General features: G+C 31.5%; 1 protein-coding gene across 7 annotated transcripts in view; it reads right to left on the minus strand.

Annotated features, from left to right (window-relative positions):
• LOC131846627 (POU domain, class 6, transcription factor 2) overlaps window positions 1-23,801 on the minus strand; it is a 162,916-nt gene extending 139,115 nt beyond the window's left edge. For all 7 annotated transcript variants that reach the window (XM_059196006.1, XM_059195999.1, XM_059195990.1 and 4 more), the window contains exons 1-2: window positions 23,477-23,801; window positions 11,118-11,210 (exon numbers count right to left, since the gene is read on the minus strand). The gene's annotated coding sequence lies outside the window, so the exon portion shown is untranslated. The remainder of the gene's footprint in view (window positions 1-11,117; window positions 11,211-23,476) is intronic.
• Between the last annotated feature and the right edge of the window lie 367 nt (window positions 23,802-24,168).

A 24,168-nucleotide genomic window follows, 5' to 3' on the forward strand; every position in this document is an offset into this window, starting at 1 on the left:
GAATAAGCTCTATTCTTGAAGGTTTTAATATCATACTGGAAATACCATTGCTGTAAAGAGAATCACATATGGTTGAGCATGGTTAAAATTTAAGCGGATTACGAGACTTTTTGTCTCCATGGTACGAGGCAAAAAAAAATATGGTTGTCAACCCTACGGAGTAGGTACTTACGCTCGCTCGCGTCCATTTGTACATATGTCCCGCATTCGATCGCACGCTGTCTACATGGTTTTGGGATACCTTTGCTTGTTTCCCGCGTTTTTATAATATCCTATATTTTTTTGTTGCTAACAATTTTCTAGTACAATTTTTGTTCAGTCATTTTAAGCCATCAGCTCTATGTCAATAAAAAAATATTCCTTTTTTGCATATGTAGGAGGAGACTAAACAGAAATGAGAAAATTATCTATAATAACCTTTGCAAACCCTTATTAGTCTAAAGAATTAATAAATAACCCTGGCCAATTAACACAGCGCCATCTAGTCCCACTGTAAGCAGAACTTGTGTTATCGATACTAGATAACTGATATCAATACTTGTTTTTTTTTTAATAGGTACTTCCGATATACCGAGGCCGTCAGAAAATACGAACACTATATTTCAAATGTTCATCTTATAGGGAGTCATGTAGCTTTAAAAGATTTCTTGTGGACGGCCTAAATCTTTATGGCGGCCTCGGTGATCTAGTGGTTTACCACGTCACTTTACGTACGATAGTTGCAGGTTCAATTCGCATGGTACTAATATTTGTATTCATGAGTTGTTTGTGTTCACCTGGGTGTTTTATACATATAACATACATGCATTTCCTAATATCCTACATTTTAGTATGTCGGTCATTTTTAGTATCCATAACACAATCTCTACTTACTACTACACAGTGCTATGTAAATTGTTTTGGGTTACCATTATTTCTAAATAAAGATCTATATTATTATTATAAAAGCGAAAATGTGTCTGTCTGTCTTGTGGTCTAACGCATCTTTATATAAATTTGACATAAATATCAAAGCAAATATCTGGTGATGTCAACACCGATAATAAACAAATAATGTTCGGGAAATAGGTGTCTCGAGAAACTTTTTTATTATCTACTAATATATTTAAAGTTATTTTTCTATTCTGTAATCAAAATTCTTTATATGTCACCTTACAGTCTCTATTGTTACCATTAAAAAATGTATCCTATTATAAATTGTATCACAATATATTTTTACATCACCCCCACATTTGAATCTACGTGGTAACGTTGGATTCAAATACATTGAGCATTGTACGCAGTAGTACGCACTTAGTGACGTTCCTTAAATTATCGCTAATGAATGTTTAGTTAACTATCATTAAATTTATTAATGAGCCGTCCCTTCCAGTGTCAAATTTTAATCATTCATTAGCTAATGACAACTTTAATGGAGCATAGAGCATGGAACATAGCATTCATGCTATCGACTGCAATTTGCGAAGCGAAGCGAAAAGATGATTGCAATAGTATAACTATTCAAAAACATATCATAAGAGTTTTAAGTTTAAATATAAATAAGTTCTATAATTATTCAGAAAAATATTTAAATAGACTACCCATCTGCATGTGTTTAAATATAAAAATGTAGTAATATAGTTATTTCTTTTTTATATTACAATTTGTAGAGACAGATTAGCTGCTAATAAATTATAAATTACATAGTTCTTCGTATCAGCCAGAGTCGATCTCATGACTATTGGGATTTTTAAGTCTAAACTAAGACCACGACAATATTTATTCTAGGATATGTTAAACATTTAATAGAATCGCATATAAATGATATAAATGGTATGAGCCTGGAACGCACCCCACGTCCCTTGCAATGAGAACGATCATAAAAATTGCTCATCCATAAAACACTCGTAATAATAATATGCATTACCGATAATAAATCAATGTAATACCCACCTAATCCGTAATAATATAAAGTCGAAATTACTCTGTGGGGTTCGTCTATTCATTAGTGACGAATCAAAGGGTTGGCAAATCCAACTTCTATTGTTAGTAGTCACGCGTCAACTTAGTATTAAATATAATTATGTTTTTATATTTCCGTTGCTATAGAAATTAAAACCGTCTCTATGGATGAAATCATACATAAATAAAATAAATACATTAAACCTATGTATTGTAATTGATCACGACTTGTAATTGTACGGTCAGTATCAAAATTCGAGTTTTAAAAGCTTCTCTAATAATTATATAAAAAACAGAATTATAGTTTAATCTTAACTAACACCTTAATAATACCTGATAAGCAATTTAAGTAGTGATTAGAATATAATTATTAAAAATAATTATAAAAAGACAAATTAAAGAAATTAAGAAAAGGATTGCTTGAAATTAATATTTCTTATATTAATTTCAAGCAATCCTGGATACCTCGCATAGTACCATACAGCTCCAAGCCTCCAAACCAAGTTAGAGGTTACAGATATTTAAGAACTATTTCTTGGAAATACATATTTATTCAAACATACTCATAAACGTAATAATTATGAAATGCGTGGATCGAACCCGTGACCAGATCAGTGTGCGAAACCACTACGCCAACCACCATAGGTAAAGGTCGACAAACAATGAGCTCGTTAACATAATAACGTTCTCATATCATTCGACGGAACCCCAAACGGATCAGGCAACGACCAGCGGTGGTGACATCTCATAATTTCGATTCTAATTACGTTTAATGTCCACTGTTATTTTTTCGAGTTTTAATGCGCGCCCGCCATAAAAAGATAATCACAAAAATAATTGAAACGAAATAATAAAGGGAGTAAGGAAGTTGTGGGACGGGGGGGGGGCGATTAATGACAGCGGGGGGAGACGCGGGATAGTCGACGCATTACGACCTAAATAATCAACATAATTACACTTTTTACCTTGGCTTCCCCTTTTCACCCCCTAATAAGTGGCGGTGAAAAGATTCTCTATTTAGATCGCTTTGTAAAGAATGGTTAATGTGGTTCGAGTGTAAATTAAATTATAATACTAGCGCTTGAGTACGTTTGTTGATGACGTCAAATGTGAGGTCTCGGTGGTTTTGCGGTTTGACACACCGCTTTACTTCCGATGGTCGTGCGTTCGATTCCCCCCATGGTCAAAACATTTATATTCATGAGTATGATTGTTTGTATCGTTCTGGATGTTTTTGATTTCTGGGTTGTATATTTGTATCAGTTATCTAGTACCCATAACACAGACTTTAGCTAGCTTAACTTGGGTCTAGATGGGGCTGTGTTAATTGTCCAGGATTATTTATTTATATGTATTAACAAAATTACAAAGTATGCTATAATAATCATCATGCAAGCTTCATTCTTCCTTTCTTTATTATTATTCAGAAAATAGTCTTCTTTTTAATTGGAATGGTAAACAAAATGATATTTCTTCTGTAAGTAAACACTAGTCGTCTATATATATATATCAACAGCACTACGGACATCATATTATCATATGACACACGTGATACTACTGATGCGTTGCCATTCTAGAGGAATAATATGTCATACCTTTGAATCTGTAATTTCACAATCTAATCTGACTCTACAACCGAAACAATCCTTACACAGCAATTTGCTTGGTGGCTCAAATAGGTGAGACTAAGGTTGCCGATTTTTTACAGTCTACCTTTGTTAGTATAGGACCTTATGTATCGGTTGAAAGTATTATACATATATAAAATATACAAACAGATACTCTGTTTTCAGTCAGTGATAACGTACAAAGACCGACTGTTACATTACACGAGTTTTGTTACAGAAGTTAGTTATTAACGAAAATTTTGGACGGCATTAAATAATTCTGTATATAATTAACAGGGTTATACCCACCACCTGTTCCCTTTAATAAGTAAAGAGCACCCTTCCGAATCACTATGTTATTATGTACATAATGAGGTTTCATTGTAATGATTTTATCATTGAGGTAATATGTATTCGTTACTAGATATACTGCAATTGCCGCCGTTGTTCAATCAATTGCAGTACTATCACTACAAATCATTCGGCCACTCACTACGTCTCTATTGTGTCCATAAAATCTATACCAGTATTATATTAAGGATGTCGTGATGTGTATTTAGGATACTGCACAAATCAGTACTTTAGGAAGTTTAATCAAATACAGAACAATAAATGTTCATCTGTTTCATTGTTTTTGCGTACGGAACATCCTATCTGTATGTAACAGTTTCTCTACTGATATATATCTCAATGTTGATGGTAAGGTTTTGTTTAGAGGGATTATTACATTATCAAATACAGAATTCATAGATAAAGATAATTTATAAAATTCCTAATATTATTTTAACATTATAATAAAGTTTTATATCTTAGTAATTTATTGCAAATATATTCTAGGTGTCGATTATATGATATATTTATTTAGAATTTACATTCAAATGTATAAGTAAATTAAAATACAAGCTTTGTTTTACGTAAAGTAGACCAAGATTTTTGTATAAAATATTTAAAGTTAATAATGAATTAATCTGATAAAATAATACAATAGTCAAAATATAAAATTACACATTTGATAACTTTATGAACAGTGTGGCAACATTATAATAATGAATGTTGAAAGATTGGAAGCTATTACTTGACCTTTCGGTTACCATAGTGGCTCTGGGTTGCCCAATAAAAAAACAACAAAATAACGCAAGCCAGCGCCAAGTTCTAATTAAAATGATTAACTTAATGGTTTTAGTCATTAGCGATTTTAATTCGGAGTCGTTCATTTTTTCGTCCGCAGAAATTATAAATGCTACCATTTTACGATTGGTATGTACTCCGATTTTGAGTTTACGAGCGATCGTAATGTTTATTTGCTATTGTTGTGTTTATTATTAAGTATAGCCCTCTTCGTTTCAGTTTTATGTCCTATTGGCCTGTTGGGTCTTTATATATTACGAGTATATATAAATTACATTTGAAGAAATTATTTTCTACGACTACAGTATTTATATTATATTTTTCACTAATATTAGTCCTCTCTGTCTTTTTCTTTGTCCACTCTGGATCAATTGAACTGCTTTTGGATTATACATATATATACCAGCGATCCACCATGGTATCTAAGTTAGTAGAGCAAAAACTTATCTCAACAAATTATCAATCAACTAACATCCAGTTTTACTGAAGGGGAGGTATCTGATGTACCTGGTAAGTGAGAGGTATCGAGGGTTTTGTGGGTAAAAATTTCGAGACGATTTGGGAAAACCAGTACGACAAAATAATTACCGCTGTACATGAGCACCCGCAACATCATAGGAATTGCAAGTGCGTTGCCGGGCATTTAAGATCTTTTCTTGAAGGTTTTAATATGGTATTGATTCGGAAATACCATTGCAGGAAGGTGATTCCACAAGGTGTTGATTTTCTATAAAACCACACTGTGGAAGACCGACATTTATCGAGACGATCAGGATGGTATTTTAGTTTCTGTCGGATGGTACGGTGGTGAAACTAAGCAGCTGGTATTAATCTGAACAACTCTGAATACTCATCATGATATGATATGTGGTAGAAAATACACAGAGAAGCAATATCTCGCCGCATCTAGGTCATCTAAACAATAGGTATAGTTTACATATATATGTAAACCACATGATTTTCATATTTGAATACCGATTTTTATTATTAATGGACATTAAATATCATAAAATGGCTGCACAAAATGGCGTATCCTATTATTTCCTAATTAATTGGATATTATGCGTAGACGTCACAAATGAGCTATTAATTACACATAATTAACCCTATGCTGTTGTAAACACCATCTAATTAGAATACGCCAATGATTATTTAGAAAATGTAGAGCTTTGTAACAGAAGGGCCATTGTTTTGGTTCTGATCATAAACTTGTATTTTATAGTGAGTCAGTAAGTATAATACTATAACTATATGTGGAAATATCTTTTTATGTTACTGAAGTGACAATCAAGCTTACGGCTAATCTAACTGTATTTGTCGTTTTGTTTGTGGTATCACACGTGAATTGAATCTTCAGAGGACTAGGCTATCGATATAGATAGATAGAAATGTAGATATATAAGATGTTTATTTAAATTACAAATCACACACAATTATCTACGCTTATATACATTTATTTATTTATTTCAGGCTACTAATGACCTATATAATAAACACCTTAAAGACACATACACATGATGTAGAAAATACATATATCGGCATAATATTAACATTGTAGTTTATATCATTATGTGTGATCGGCAACAATACAAAAAGATCGTAAGTTCAAGGAGGAAGAAAGAAGAAGTTCAAGAAGTTCAGGGAACAAAACACAAATTTTTATCTTCAACCCATTTTCATTGCTTTATCTCTTACAAAGCAAGCTCTTTGGCGGTTCAAATGTGGCAATACTATACTTCATATGAAGACGTCTGTGTTAGTTACCAGGATAAATTTATATGAAATCTATCCCGGGAAACTTCTTTGGACGCTGTATTTTAACTAAATGACCTACATGTGACAGTAATGCTGTATTATATACGGATGGGTATTTATGTTAGCTTGGAATTGGGTAACAACGAACATATTTGTTACTCTAAAATATAATTCATGTATATAACAAATTTTATAGGAATATTTGCAGTAGTTTTTAAGTGAAAGAGTAAAGTAAAAAACATTTGTACTAATCGTGTGTACTCATTATTTATTACTTTATTACCTCGAGAGTAGTAAATAGCTTTATTTTCCATAAAATTATTCGTATAGACCCCGCTTAATAATACTATAAACAGTGTTTACACATATCAGTATTATGAAATGGTGCTCTCGTCAGCGCTAACAGTATACGCTGGCACTAGTACAGGATGATATGATGAGAATCGAGTTATGTCTGCCGAAGAATTCATCAGTAAAGACGTAACCACGACGATTTCCAGTGGGGAACGCGTGAAGGTCGATCTGATAAGGTACAACAATTGCTTTCTTTTATACTATCAGTGAAGAAGAGACATCTACAAAGAGGATTTTACGAAATAAACGCGGAAATAAGTTTTTTTTTATTATATATATATATATATATATATATATATATATATATATATATATATTTGTACATTTGTATTGACCATGTAAATGCATAACATGCGGTTTTACGATCAGGAAAATCGTGTTCATTATGAGATAACGGTTTCCTCGTATTAATTAATTCATTAAAGCTATTAGTCAATAACAATTTTAACATTAAATGCATTACTTGTAGAGGGATGCAGGTACTCTTGACGATTGTACAATTCGTTTATGAATTGCCTGCTCGTTATTAGAGAAGTACTTATTTCCGAATGGGAGGGAGGCATATAATGACTGATACAGAATAATTGGACTATATGATGATTGCTGAGATCTTATTTCTTCTATCAGAATAGATTTATCGTACAATTATTTATTAAATAAATATTTATTTATTGACTTTGTCAAAGTCAAGTCGCCTGAAAGGCTACCTCTATATCACCCATCTTTTTGAATTATATTCCCGTTAGTAGAGTCAGTAATGTCAGTTAACATACAGGGTATACCTTGGTCCTCTAGAATAGGAACAATTTGATGACTTTACCTTTTTTTCGGACTACTCTAATGCTGTTGGCCGCAGCTGGCCTTTACAGCTTCACCGGCGAGTGCAAATGACATCCAAACCCGCAGAAGGAATTATGGAGCAGTTCAAGGCCAAATCTTGCCTGACCGATACGACTTTAGTCTGAGGGCACCGCTAAGAGCTCGAACTTCGGCTCGGGCCATCGTGGATCGTGACCGTGGACAGGTGATCGATCGCAGGGGGTGATCTTTTGCCACAGTTTGCCTACCATTATAAGTAACAAATACAAAAACAATAAACGAGGTTTCGTTTCATCACATCAGTGAAAGAAAATAAAAAACAAAGTAAAATCCCCAACATAATTAATATTATAAACATGGAAGTTTGTGAGTGTGGATGGTTGAAACCGAAGGATCAAAATATTTGTTACTCTTTCATGTAAAAACTACTAAATAGATTGTAATAAAACTTTACAATAATGTAGCTTATACATCAGAATAACACATAGGCTATACTAACTTTACGCGAGTAAAGTTAGTGAGCGAGTGTGAAGTGAATATGAACTTTTAGCAAGATACCCGATACCGATGGTATATTAATTTTAATAAAAGGCCCATTCATAATTTAAATCACATCTATTTCAGAATCTCCCCTTCCCTCCCCTCTCCCAATACCCCGCCCTTTTTCTTGTCTTACTACTTACTTACTACTTACTATTGGGTATTTGAATTCTATATTTTACACGAACTTTGTGACCTCTTGTAATACAACAAAATTTCTCAGAATTATGATATTACATATTATTACTATTACTCTTACGCATAAACAGAAAAATTAAGTATATTTTTTATTGTGCAGACCGAGAATGGGCCCTGAGGCGCCTTGTGGCACTCCGGATTGGGCCACACAAGACCAAGGGAACAATTGTATGAGAGTATAATTACTATATCAATAAATATACTTAATGCCTACCTATAATTACTTATACCAACTGTATACCTATATAGACTTTGTGCAACCCATTAACTCATCTATTTCATATATTTTGGTCTATAGCATTGCACTTATTGTACATTTAATTTAATATCTATAATACTCTAACAAATATGCATTTGAAACTATCGATACATTATTATGCCATATATTTATGACCTCTTGTTTTATTATACAAAAAAATAATATAAACCCAAAATAATGCAACATAAAAATTAAAAAAAAAACCAGTAAACACCAAAAATTATAATAATGACGAAACAGACACCGTGCGATCCATCAAAGTCGCAAATACGCAATTTTCACGTGACGTCACTTTTTCATAATATAGTTCAAATCATCTCAAAGATATGGTTTCGCGTTCCTATACGGAGAACCTAATAACCTACCAAATGAAGGGTTGTAAGCGGCTCGAATTTTAATGAAATATTTGATTTATGCTCAGCGAGAGCATCAGGTAGCTTATTATAAGAATATATCATTAAACATTACGTATATAATTAAATCCAAGCTTAGCCCGAAGCTACCCCAATTTGAGGCAGCGAGCCGCATTATAATTTTAATAAAATTGCCCGTTGTCCAATAAAAACAAAAAAGAAAATTATAACACATCTGATTGATGTATTATTTGGTAATTTATTGGCTGTAATTACATCGTGTAATAATGTCTGATAATACCGGAGTGGTGGAACGATTTATTAGTATTTATTAAAGTATGAATTATTGTATAATTACTGGCGTGGAAGCTTCCAAACTAAACATATACGTTGTTTTAGGGTTGAATTTATGAGCGATTCTCAGAGTCGATCTAATCGTGCTCGTTTGCGATGTAATACGGGCGCCTAGCGTTTCTCCAAAGATCGGTATATAATAGGTATCCATCTGCTTGTTTTGTGACCGCCTGCCGAAGTAGGGGACGGGTTAAATGCCGGATTTGTGGTATTGGGTGACATTTATGATGACAATGAATTACAATAGAAAAACGTTCACGCAATGTGATAAAAAAATCTAAAAATGAATTTATATCGACAAAACATTTCTATTATTACACAACCTGTCGAAGTATTTAGGTCGTATTTGGTTAACTTTAATTGATCAATTTAATCTTTACAAATGTTACGACTCTGTTCCGAAATAACTTAGTTTTTGCCGTAGGTATTTGCAATTTAATAAGCAATCTATCAATAAAATTGTCATAAATTAGGAATGTGTGCACGTGAATATAAATTCGTGCACGTAACACCCCTGGTGTCTCAGGCGTCCATAGCCTACGGTAAGCGTTTACCATCAGATTGGCCGTATGCTTGTTTGCCATTGTAGTATAAAAAGTACCTTGGATAAAAATATACTAAAATATGTGTTACTTCGGTTTTTTAATATAACATCATTTTTTTATAGTATTTCATCACCGCTTTCTGTTTCTGCTTAAAGGTTAGCTGATATAAAATGCAATATCTCTTTTGTACAACTTTTAATATATAATAAAGAAAAAAGAAATAAATTGCCCACTCAATTTATTTTAAGTGTTACTAAAAGTAAGATGTAGTCTAAACAAAAATGAACTCTATGTGAATAATCTATAAAACTATAATCGAAAAATCGACAGCGTATATATTCCTTAATAATAACAACCATGTGTGTTAAAATTATGACATTCACTTTTAATCCTACATGCATTCCTTAATACCAACTATCGATCACGGTAATCGATTAGTTTTTTCAATAAACACATCCCCCGTACTCGATACTAATACCTACTATAATTATTCGAATACAAACAAGCTAACATCAATGTTAATAGTTTTTATGGGCCCTTAATGTTGTATTACGATATAACGGGAGATTAAAAAAGATAAAATATTTCACAGATGCGTAGTCCGAAAGCTGTTATTATGTGTTACTTTTAATTTATGCATTGACGGTATAATTATCCCAAGTATTTGTGAGTTGTGTGTTCTTTAAAACGTCAAATGTAGAGAGAATTACACAAAATGACGGTTATGTTAATGATTATTTATTGAGGTTAACAATAAGTTTCCCTTTTCCAAGAATTATTTTTGAAAACTGTCGGTCTATTTAAGACTTTTGGATACAATTTTTATTTAAAAAAAAACGGAGTCAATATCAATCCCATATTTTATATGTAATTCGAATAGCTTAGCAGGTGACTGCTGGCTCACCTAAGTAGTACATAATCGTCGCCTGTACACATGAACAGCACTACGAACGTCACGTCATCATGTGATACTACTCATGCTTTATCATTTTGGAGGTTGAAGAAGTCATGCCTCCTAGCCAGTATTTTAAGGCTCGGCAACGCACACGTCACTGGTGTATCAGGCGTCTATAGGCTACAGTAACAGACCGAAGGGCCGTATATTTGTTTACCGAAGTCGTAGTATAAAAAAAATACTGCCCTATCTAACCAACCTACCAAATGACATTATAGATAAGCTGCTTGGCGGCTGAAATAGGTGAGTCAAACTTTTTATAAAGACTCATTTTTAAAAAACTCCGGATATCGTTAAAATGTCACTTACCGGAGCCACTTGCAAACAGGAGGTCCCTGTGAAGGGAAGACGTCTTCAGGTAGGGGTAAAACAGCTTGCTGATGTACTGTGGACTCGGGGTTACTGCAAATAATACATAGTCATATAGTATACTAGTTTATTTCCGCGGCTCTAGCCACGTGGATTATATCTAGTATTATAGATATAATCCACGTGGCGTATGTAGATTTTTAGTATTTGCTAATAATGTACTGGAGAAATATTGAGAAGAATAAGTCCTCTTATATATTGCTTAGTTTTGTGAGTTTCTTTAACTATACAGTGAAATAAACAAAAAAATTTATAGTTACTATAAGAAAGTACAAAATATATACGAAAGATGTCAAATCATTGCATAGTATAAAATAAAGTCGCTGTCGCTGCCTGTCCATCCCTATGTACCTAAGCTTAAATCGTTAAAACTACGCAACGGATTTTTAAGCGGTTTTTTTAATAGATATAGTCATTCTAGAGGAAGGTTTATATATATAATACATGTACACCCGTGCGAAGCCGGAGTAAGAAGCTAGTATTATATAAATAACAGTTCTTAAAAAATAACCTCAACCCAACAACGCTCTCCTCTTAGTAGTTGGTTGAAAATAAATAAAAACATTAATAAATCACAACACACAAACGTTCCAATCGGATTAAGAACCTACTCAATTTTTGAATATGTTAAAAGGACAATAATTTTCACTTCACATATTTTTTTTAATCAATCCGAGTTGGCCAGTTGCGATTATAATCGATTATTTGGCGTGTGTCACTCGATTTTCCATAGACTCATTGACTTCTACATGGTGTACGGATTAAATTATGGACATTTCATACGCGATGTGTTGACATGTTTAATAAATTTTCCGTATATTTGCACATTTTGCTTTTTTTTACGTTCTCAAGTAACTAACAAAAGAAAGCTTTTCGATACATTTTTTTATAATGCGCACATTAAAATTGATTGATTAACAGGATTTAATCTCGTTTTATAAAGTACAAAACTATAGTGACAATATTAAGTAAACTGAAGAACAGAGGGAAGTTGCCCTTAAGCAGATGTTTTTTTTTTAATCCTTGTAGGTAAAGTTACAAAAACTCATAAAACAAAAACAGTACAGGCATGTTAACAGAAAATATACAGTAAAAATAAATTGGATCACACAAGGTTGTAATTTTTACAAAAGAATTAGGAACACAGAAATAAATATTAATAAATTAGTTAAGTTACTCTAGAAATGACCAAACGTTACTGATAAACTATTAAAACAATCAAATTTAAAAACTATATTCGCAATTACGAGTATATTGGTTTTAGTCATTAGTACTATTTTTATATAAATACTAATCAATATTTTGGTATTTATAACTGATAGCAGTCTGTTATATTATAATAATAAAATATTTATTTGCATAAATACTATATTATTCTACATGATTCATATCGTTCTAAATTTGAATTTAAATTTAGTAACGCATTCACGACAAACTACTCGTTAGTCAGTCAGTATGGTCACGAGGCCGCGGCTAGTGCAACCTAGTCGAAACGTCGAGACAGATAAATACCTTATTTGCCATAAAATTATTCCTATTAAAACTCGTTTAACTATATTAATAATGTAAAACTAATAACTTAATTTAACGCAGTCGGAGAAAAAGTAATTGTGTTGTTGAAACTGTGTACTGTCTCGTCTTACCGTCCACGTTTCGGAAAGGATTTCTCGGGGAGGTAGGGGGTAGCCACCGGGCGGGTGGAGGTATGCAAGGAGCGCGCGGGGCTGCGCGATTTTTAACCCAAGACCACGTGTCCGACACGTGCGTGAAAACTTTTCGGCGAAGTTTTCTCGTACCACGTGACTTTACAATTCAATCTTATATTTATATGCGAGTATTAGTCTATTCTTTTATTTTTTGCCCTACAGAGCACGCAACTTCATACACTAGTATTAGAAATGATACTATTAATGTCGACAGCAAATTCTTTATCTCGTTTGAGACTAATGTATGTAATATAAGTAACGTTATAGCATATATATATATATTGGAATTATATAAACTCGGAGGAGATTATCCATATTCGCAACACAGTTTAAAATATCTTTGAATGTCATCGTTCTTCAATAATTTTGTACACATGTTTCTGTTTTGAAAATAAATAAATAAATTTATGAGCCAATTGTAATAAAACTAAATTTCAAGCGAAAGTTACTATTAGCACATACAACCGCTTTTTATATAAAAGCCATGAAATTAATTTCAATTAAAGAAAAAAAGAAATTAAACTTATTTCCTTTCTTTTAACAAGGTACATCATTATTGATTCAAATGCACAAAAAATAAATCACAGTTAGAAACAACAAAAGTTATCAAATTTTTAAATGTAACTGATCGCTGTTTGTATATGTAAGATATATGAGAATTAAACTATTACAGAACTAAGTATTATTGTTAAACTTTATCTACATTTTGTATTTCTCTATATGTCCAAATACAATTTATTTTAGTAAGAAACTTACTTTTATTACCTATATAATCGTCATTTTTAACCCTTTATATTTATGTTACTATAGATTATAATACCGATTAAATAATAAGAGACCATTGACAAAAATGTGTTACAACTATATGACAGCAGTTATTTCAAGTACTACCCCATCTGAGGTTATTGATATTAAAAATTAAAAGCAAGTCTATTAGTTCCGAATTTCGGAATAATCATTATCATTGATTGTCATGAGCCGTGTCTGATGTACATGAAAATTGTTGATTATCATCATCAAATTTCACCCATAGACGGAAATTAGATTTAACTAGCTAAGCCTGCGACTTCGTACCCGTAATCTTTAGAATAACGGAATATTTTCAAAAATATTTGTAATATGACGAGTTTAATTTTTGTTGTGAACCAATTGGAATCAATTAAACACTAAAGATTAGGGATCTAACGAAACACTAAGAATCAGCTTGCAACACATTGGTGACAGCTCGCTACATACTGTATTGAAAACAGTTAAGTTGTTTCTGAGATTTGCAATACGTGTACAAACGTAGAGGCAATACTTCTAAAATCTATACATCGATCGTTACGTACAACTTGGTCAAATTGTTAAGTGAAAAAAAACATTTTATAACTAGTTGTCGTGTAGCAACACGACAACTAGTTATAAAATGTTTTTTTTATGCCATAATAGTTCTTTTTTATTCCAACCGTTTTACAATGATAACATTTAAATAGGATGAAACCGCGTTCTTGACTAGTCGTAATTTATTTTTTATACACAAGTACTTATGAGAAAGATATGACGTTGTACATCTAAATTTGCAGAATTAGACTTTAAATTTAAATCTTTAGAGTGGATTTTCCAAAATTTGTTATTATTGAGTTAATCCAGTTTTGTATTGGGTGTGCGTATGATTATGCAGATGTCTAATATATTTCTGAACAATGCATCCATAGAGGAAACCGTTTCGCAATCAACATATAAACTAAACCGTATCTAGAAAATTCTTAATTGAACTAATGAGACGTAATTACAATTTTTATTGCAGCCATAATGATTACGATGCCTTAAAATAATAAAAGCAATTAGACATTGATGGGCGTAGCGGAGTCGTTACATTCGTCCCTCTCTCTCTTACGACCGATAGATTGGGTGTAAGTAGTAAAGAACAATATGATTAGATGTAATTGTTCGAACGGTTATAAAAGTTGATGTCAGAGACTGTATTCTGTTTGTCGTAAAACGTCGAGATGTTTCCATTTCCAGCAATTTACTGTTAAAAAATAAAAAACATTATTTTTATTTATAGGTACATACCAATCGAGAAATAGTATCCTATAGGCTATATATTATGTTAATGTATATTTATATACATAAAATTACAAAGTTATGAGTAACCCGCACGAAGAAAGGACGAACTCCTAGTATATAAATATTACGTTTTTTTATACTGGCATAACTAACACATATAGAAAACTGAAACCAGTGCAGTATATTTATGAATAAGTATATTTATATAAGATCTTGCGGGGTTCGAACTCGCGACGTCCGAAGAAGACGCTGTCGTATATTGACCGCTATGCCATCAAGGTCGTGAAATAGAATCAAACATATTATTTCGACTATTTGTTGCAAGTATGTAAATTATGTAGGTATGAAACTGGTTAAACGGCAAACTCCTACGCACAGTGCTTCGCGTGTACAAACGCTATACTTGACATACTGTTATTGTATTACAATTATTTTAATTACTATCCACTGGCTGATGATTACATATATAACATATAAAACACAGAAATATAACTATATATAGGTCATTTTATATTATAATAAAAATAAAATTATAATATTAGAAATATCTACAAGGAACTGTTCTCCATTATTTAGATTATTAAAAATACTTTATAGTAAAAATTAAAACTCAAAGCGTAACTACTAACTACTGTATAAAAAAAATATAATTATGAATATTTAAATGTAAAACAATTATTATTATTACTATTAATTGACATTGATTCAAATGTACTAAGGGAACTATCGAAGTAAACTTTACACAAAGTTACCCACTTCCAGCTACTAACTAGATTACTTTGTAGGTTGTGTTTTGGTTGAAATGTGAGACCTTGCAATGATATTACAGGGTAAATATTAACAGTACGTACAGAATAGAACTGAAGATGAAGTACTGTTGAACTGCTGCACATATATGGCAGCGAAATTATAGGGTACACCTAGATTAAGACCGATAGTCATGTATACAATTTACAAATGTAATGCATTGTATGCGAATAGAACTGAGAATCTTCGGTAGGTAGAGCTAAACCGCTCCACAGATATGGCAAAAAAATTATAAGGTACACCTAGACTAGTACAAACAGTCATGTATGTATATATATATATATATACAAATGTAATATCAATAAATGTTTTTCTTTCTTTCTTTCTTCTATATATACAAATGTATCGCATTGTGTGGGAATCGAACGAAGAATCAGTGAAGGTAAAGCAGAGTGGTAAATTTGCTACCAGCGAAGTCATCAAAATAATTGTAGAGTGTTACAAGAAAGTTGGTGTTACAAACGATATATAAAAACAGAATGTTTGATTACTTTTGGGCGCATTCTATTCTGATACCGTGATGGTAGCTAATGAGTGGTACAATTAATATGATTCATACAAGTTGGGCTATGATTCACGTGGCTTCTAATTAGAATGCTGAAGAATTAATTAATTGGTGATGCGATCAGATGGAAATAGATCTAAGTCTCATACCTAAAAGTACAAACATAAAGACAGACGACTTAAGTATTTATTTATTCTTCACACAAAATTGTATACAATTTTTTAGCGGTCTTTATGCCTGATGTCATTCTCTACCAGTCAACCGTCGCGTTGATCAGAGATAGTTAGAGGTAGCGGAGCAATTTAATAAGTTGGTAATATTGACATATAATCAAAATTTATCTGACGGCCTCGATGTCTAGCAGTTAACATACCGCCTTACTTTCGATGGTCGCGATTCGATTCCTCGCACGGCACAAACATTTGTATTCATAAATATGATTGTTTGCATCGGTCTGGGTGACTTCTATTTATAACATGTATATATTTACGAAAAATATCGATGTATTTATATCAGTTATCTAGTACCCATAGTATCTTTAGCTAGCTTAATTTGGGACTAGATGGCGCTGTGAGAATTGTCTTGAAATTATTATTATTATTATACTATTATATAGTACAGAAACTACCCATGTCACTACTAAAGGAAAATTGGAAGCTGATGGCTTACTTGATTAACATTGGTAAACGTCGCCTAAACACAAAGAGCACGAAGGACATCATAAAATGCATTAGGCCAATTCAGATAATTATGGTGTTTTGCCTATTTAAAAAAGGGTAATTCCTGTAATTCAAACACCCTTAAAACCGAAACACAGCTTGATAATCAACCCCCAGGTGGAAGAATTAGGTGAGACAAATAGTTATGCAGTCCACTTTGTGAGTTTTATTTTGCGGAAGTCCATTTCATTACTTAATGGTTTTATATCATTCTATTTAATTCCACTACCATTACATATAAGCGACCACGAATATTCAGTGCAAAAACCTGACCACCGCTACTGGAACCGTTACAAGCTTCTATATTGGATGTTATTAAGTATACGCCTATATTGTTTCGCCTCATCAACAAGGCATCATCAGGCAATAGATTCACTATTCAATGTTGAATTCTAGTTCAGATATAGTTTAGAAGCATAGTGTTGACTGTTCGACCACCAAACTGCGACTGTAATGCCATTTGTAAAAGTCTCGAAACTCAGACTTACGGAGTTGCATCACAAAATCTTTTTTTATAAATTTTCTCCGTTCTCATATTTCTATTACCTGTATCTAATATGAATACTTTTTAAATATTTTTTCTAACATGAATATTTTTTAATTCAATGAATATATAATAATATGAATCACTAAGCTAACACAGTCTATATGTAACACCACAGATAATTCATACGTCACAGAGTAAAACATAATGTTACGTTACCTGTCGTCAACTATAATATAGTCGTAATGCTATTTTTGGCTGCCCTCCTTGAACTTTTATCCACATTAATTTATCTATAAACTCCAATGAGATTCGAGAGAACATGACTGGGAAATGTGTTTACTCATGTGGTGAGAGTTAATTAGGCGCTACAGCGACTAATTTAGGTACAGCCAAAAATTGACACGCAAAGGAACATTAGCGAAGTCTGTGTAAATCTATATTTGTGACTTATAAATAATAACTATACCCTAATAAGAAAATCAGAAAAATCTCTATTATCTACCCTTGATCTCGTTACAACTCGAGACTGCCTTATCCTACTTGACTAATCTTTTTTATTGCTCTCTAATACTTTGAAAAATGTTTTTACGAAAAAAAAATAGCACCAATAATCAGAATACCTATATTTTACAAGTAGTTCAAACTTACGGCAGTTAAAACTTATGACAGAGCACAATTGTCAGTTCATGTAAATGGTAACACTTCGCGTAATCGCGCAGCGCAGCCAGTTGTAGTATGAACAGATAATAATAGAAAATCTATTGAAATGTAAGGTATAAAAATAATGAAAATTTGACAATATTTTGAATTTGGAATATACGCTAATATAACAAGAAGAGACATCAACAATTAATCATTACAATATCTCATATTAATAAAATTTAAAAAGTAAATATAGTGGTGAATACCGTAGATACTGGAGCCTGGTTGCGCACGTTCCATCCGCCTTCGAAAATTGAATTTTAAAACTCTATTGAAATTTTTATATTCATTTAGCAACGTCCTAAATTTTTTTACATAGTTACTTTTAATTTTCAACCGTATTACAAAAGCAGTAGATTCTTTATGCGTCTGTATTTTGTATGCGTGTGTTAGATATACGATACCTTCACCAGTACCTATTGATTCGATTCTGACAATACTTTTTTATTTTATTTTGTCACGATAGTAGTAGCTTTTTGTCGATCATAGACAAAAAAATATGTAATTCACGTCGTCCAATTTTCATAATATATTTGGGAATTATTAATATTGCATTTAAACATTTCAAATAAAAGTAAATTATTAAAATCGGTTTAAAATTGATAACGTTTATATGCGTTAATAATTTTTTTTAACCATACCTATATATAAAAATTTGGGTAAATAAAACATTATTTTTTTACAAAAAAACTTGATATTGTTTTAAAATTTGTTAAAACTTATAAAAATGGAATGTGATTTCGAACTACATAGAATATGTAATTGTAATCTATATGACCCACATCGACGAATAGTTGTAGCTTTTTTTACAGCCCCAGTTTATCTATGGTTTAGATCATCAATTAACAAGCGTGATGTGTGATCAGATATCATTGAATGCAGAAGAATATACAAATATACCATATTATTTTGCGCTTTTCAACGACCTAAAAATGAATTTCTCTTTTTGGTTTAGGTAGAAAAAATTTAAATCCATAATAATTTATTCGTGTAGGATATAATAGTCGCATATGATTGTCATATTTTAGTTCTATTAATTCAATATGAATTTAATTGAGAAGAACTGGCGACAAACTCAATTTTTTTTTTTCCTAATAGCCAGTTTTTTTAGTATTGTTTACATAAGTAACGGGATTTTCATTAAAAGCTAGACATAGAAATAAGTCTATGTATACCTTTTAATGAAAATGCCGTGCATTAAAAATGCACGTTTGTCATTTAAGTAATCGTTTAGTGAGTAATAGGTTTCTCAATAAATCTGATTTAACATAAATTTTTAATTCCGAAATGTCCTTTAGTATCTTATTGTTAAATTTTATATCCATTCCCATAAAATTCATATTAACTTTTAGACGATATTTTAATATTAGAACGTTATAGATTACAATTTATCAGACTTTGTAAGTATGTAATATACTTTATTACCTAGTGTAAAAGGCCTACACTTGATACTGAAATCCGCAATATTGTGTTAATAGGTATATTGCCATGGGATGTGATCGGATTTCTCATCACCACTATAAATAAAAAGCGAGAAAAAAATATAACTATATATTTATATCACTTATCTAGTAGGTACTTATATACAAGCTTTAGCTTACTAACTTGGGTCTAGATGGCGCTGTGTGAATTGTCCTAAAATTATTATGGACTAACTGCCTCATTGTTACTAATATAAGTACCATGGTAAGTCTGGTGAACCTACAAGCAGTTGTCCCTGGTCGATCGTGATAATTTCCTTGCGAATTTGCCACAATGGGTTAACTGACCTGATCTCGTACTCCACTAGTGCCCCTTAACATAAATCGTTAGTACATTCCTTTATCATTAATTAAAAAATAACACATTAATAACAATTATAATACTTCAACGAAAAAAATTAAATTAACAATAAAACATATTACAAAACATAGCATTTCAAGTAGTTGTTCCATTCCCCTTTTACAATTAGTTCCGTTTAATTAATCTATCCCTCTCGAGCGATGGCTGCGTGAGTGAGATTTCCGACTACTGAGGTCACCATCAAACGAAGTAGATATCATTTGAGGTTGATAGAGAACAATATGCTAAATAAAATAACGTTTAACAAATGGTTTTGTATGACTCTTATACGTTTTTAAATATATTTTAGTATGATATATATGACAGCCTCGGTATAACATCTTACTTCAAATGGGGTTCGATTTCTCGTACGAGATAAACATTGGTATTCGTTTGAGTATATTTTTTTTATATTACGTACGTGGAGACCAAGTATTCAGCCAATCTGATGGTAAACAGTTATACCGTTTTTTAAAAAATATTACATCTTAGGAAAAAATACTAAGTAGTTGAAAAAATACTAAGCAGCTTGGTAGAACCATATTGTACTAACTTTGTTTAGTAACTTAACTGTGTTTGTATAGTGTCGTTTTGTTTAGGCCAATATAATTTAGAAAGCCACAATTTTTAATTACCTACATATTTACAGCAGATATGAATTGTTCATTAAAAAAATATATTCTCATTAATAATATAACATGTCACATCTTAGTGGAGTAATTATAAATAGTGGAACGCAAATGCTACTTTCAAAGAGGGATTTTTAACTTCTTGAAATTAGAACCTTATTATCTATTATATTGGTGTGTAACTCATTTTTCGATGTACAATACAAAAGATATTTATTTTAATACAATCTAATTTTTTTTATCAATTCGCAAATTGGGATGCCTCTAAATAAATACTCTTACAAATACTTATTACGCGACGCGACTTATAAAGTAGCAAAATTAAAAAAAATACAGCCGAATTGAGAACGTCCTCCTTTTTTGGATTCGGTTAAAAATATTTTAAACCACACCTTATGAAGAATATCTCGAATTTTTAACTAAGATCATTTTCATAATTAGATACGTCGTGTTAGTTAATTACTAGAAATAATTAGAATAATACAGTTAGAATTGTTATTTGATTGATTGTAATATTAATGTTGAGTTATGGTAGCTGCGTATGACTGACTAATTAATAGGAACAAATTCCTAATATATATCGATTAGACATATACTGTATATATCTTTATATATTTTTTTCTTATGAATGATAATCTGCACCCGCCCGCGCTAACAGTATACGTTGGCTAGCGTAATACCAATGGAGGATGAACAGATGAGCATGAGATCAGGTCAGTTAGCCCATCGTAAATTCTACATGAATTTATCACGATGGTTTCCAGGGGAAACCACGTGGAGGTCGACATGACATGATACATTGCTAACAATTGGGTTATTAGTCCACATTACTAACAATCTTCTTTCCCTACTAACTTTATATTAGGCATCTATATCTATTCTAACAGCTATGAGTTTGTATGTTATTACAAATAATAAGTATATAATAACGATATGATATAGCGGGCCCCGCTCTACCTATGATAGTATAGATAGATATGTATTGAACATATATACCTAAACATGTTTGATTATTTAAAATATTTTTCGTATATATGCATTTAGATTATTTTTTTATTAATTTAAACCTATGTCATTATAAATTGTTTTACAACATATTTTTAAAACAATTATGTTATTGTGATGATGAATATGAAGTTTTGATTATTTGAACTTATTACGTTTTTTAGATATTTTTTTTTATTAGATTATATTTCTTTCTGGATCAATTGGACCACAAGGTAGAATCAACTTTAATAATAAAATAATTGTATTATTTGATTTTAAAAAGCATAAGTATATTTTTTGACAGCATAAGTATATTTTTAGACAATTTACTTACAAAGTAGATACTGCAATCTTACCCTTAAATTAATTTTTAGTAGTTCAATGAATTGAAGTTGTATGAAAATAAATACTACTAGTAGTCTACACCGGCTTTCACCCGTCTGCTAATAACTTTATGAGTTTTAAATATATTCTCCCTATAATAATCTACCTTTCGAACTGTGAAAGAATATCTCAAATCAGTACAGTTGTTCCGGAATTTACTTATTTTATTATACACTCTTTTAATATTAGTATTTATATAGACATTCTACTATAGGCAATAAGTGGCCCTTTTTACTTATTTTATTATATCCTGATTCTTGATATGAGGTTAATTACTATTTATATAGACATTTTAATATTAGTATTTATATAGACATTCTACTATAGGCAATAAGTGGCCCTTTTAATGGCAATTCGAATTTCGAATTGTGGAATACGTTTCTTCATATTCGGTGCCTGATTCTTGATATGATAGGTTAATTTGTTACCGAGTTAGAAAACCTGTTTAGCTAAAATGTTGCCTTATGGGGTCGACTTAAGGTTTACTTTGACTAAATGTTAAATATATCGTAATACTATACGCGCCAGAATTTGAGGAATGTACCTACTTCAAATTTTCGACTCTATGACTTTTGACTTAAGGTTTAATATATTGCATTTTCTATGAATTGCAATCGTTGCTCGAAACAATATTTTGTATTTACTAATTATTATATAATAAAATAATTATAAATGCTAAACTGTCACGTTCGTTTACAATTATTTATAAAGTTAGTTGTTTTGTCAAGTCGTGAATAATATAAAAATACATTATTTTTTAAAGAAATTCTTCTGATAAGTTTCGATGCTTAGACTGTCTTAAAAAATCTCGTTCAAAACGTTTCTCTAACCGAATTTCTGCGAATGGTACAAAAATGTTAATTTTACATAGATACTGTTTATTAAAAAAGTTTTTAATGTGAAATAAAAAATAAAAAGAATACCTACAGAAAAATGCAACACATGTTACTGAACCAATCAGCTGTTTGTTGACTCGGTCGCCCCGCCCCGCGACTACTTTTCCTCTTTGACACATCAAAAACACAATATGCCATTTCAACGGATATAAAGCCGATATTAAAATATAAAGCTAGAAAAGCACATTTTTGTAGGCATGTGATAAATAGTTTATGAATTATTGATTTAATATATAAAATTTATAATAAAAAAAATCTACAAAAAAAATAAGCTTAGGTGCTCTTGGTATAGCGTTATACTTAATTTGACTGTAATTTTTATCTACTAAAACTAACTATGAAATGCAACGTTTTTTTTATAATCAATTATAAAAATGAAACGTCTGTTCTTATGAATAATATAAGGAAGCAAAAATATTTAAAAAGCAGTAAGCACCTCTAATAATCAATATCAACCAATGTTTATACCAATATTGATTTAAATCAATATAAATATCTGTAAAAATATAAGTCATTACGAGAATTAAAAAGTGCCAAAAAAGTTTCTTAAAAAGAAATTATGATGTCATGAAAAAATATTGTACTCTATTGTAAAGTTACTTACAATATCTCCAAAGGCTAAATAGCTATTAGACGTTAGATTTGTTTTCGTAGCAGTAACGCCGGTTAATTAGCCGGCTCTCGCTGATTCATCACTTTATAGCGTCTTAACGGCCAGTTTGAGTCAATCGAATTATTACACTGCAAATATGTCTCCTTTTCTTTAAAAAACTATAAGTTCCAACACTAGTACTCAGTTCAAATTTCGAACGCACTCGAAACTTTCAATTCGTTGACTTGTCAGAAATACGCGCGAAATGTTTTTTTTCTGCAACTGTCAAACGGAGCGCGAACAAATGCATATGCGGCCGTCCACGTCAGTACGCTGACGTTCACTAGTCGCGACTCAACGAAGTCGAGGAGAAGAAGGCAGCGGTCTCGGCCAACACGCCTTTCGTTTGTCTCTCTCTTACGTGGGTATGCCCGCCCGTACCATTTTTACGGTTTAACCGACTCAATTCAATTCAACTCAACTCAATTGTCGTGGCGCGAATGCCTTCGGACTGGACGCTAGAGTGAGACGTATAGCGTTCGCCTCATTTCAGGTGCCGCAAGTTTTTCGTACAGTAATCTATTTGATTTTACATACTCTTCAAATAGAACGATAACTGAAATCTGATACTGGTAAAAGTATCTAATGTTTAGACTGTTCGATTTAGGAATGAATATACAAGAAAGTGATATACAGCCTTAATC

This window comes from Achroia grisella, unplaced genomic scaffold (genome assembly GCF_030625045.1).
Source record: "Achroia grisella isolate CSIRO2021 unplaced genomic scaffold, CSIRO_AGI_Agris_v1 utg109, whole genome shotgun sequence".
Lineage (NCBI taxonomy): Eukaryota > Metazoa > Arthropoda > Insecta > Lepidoptera > Pyralidae > Achroia > Achroia grisella.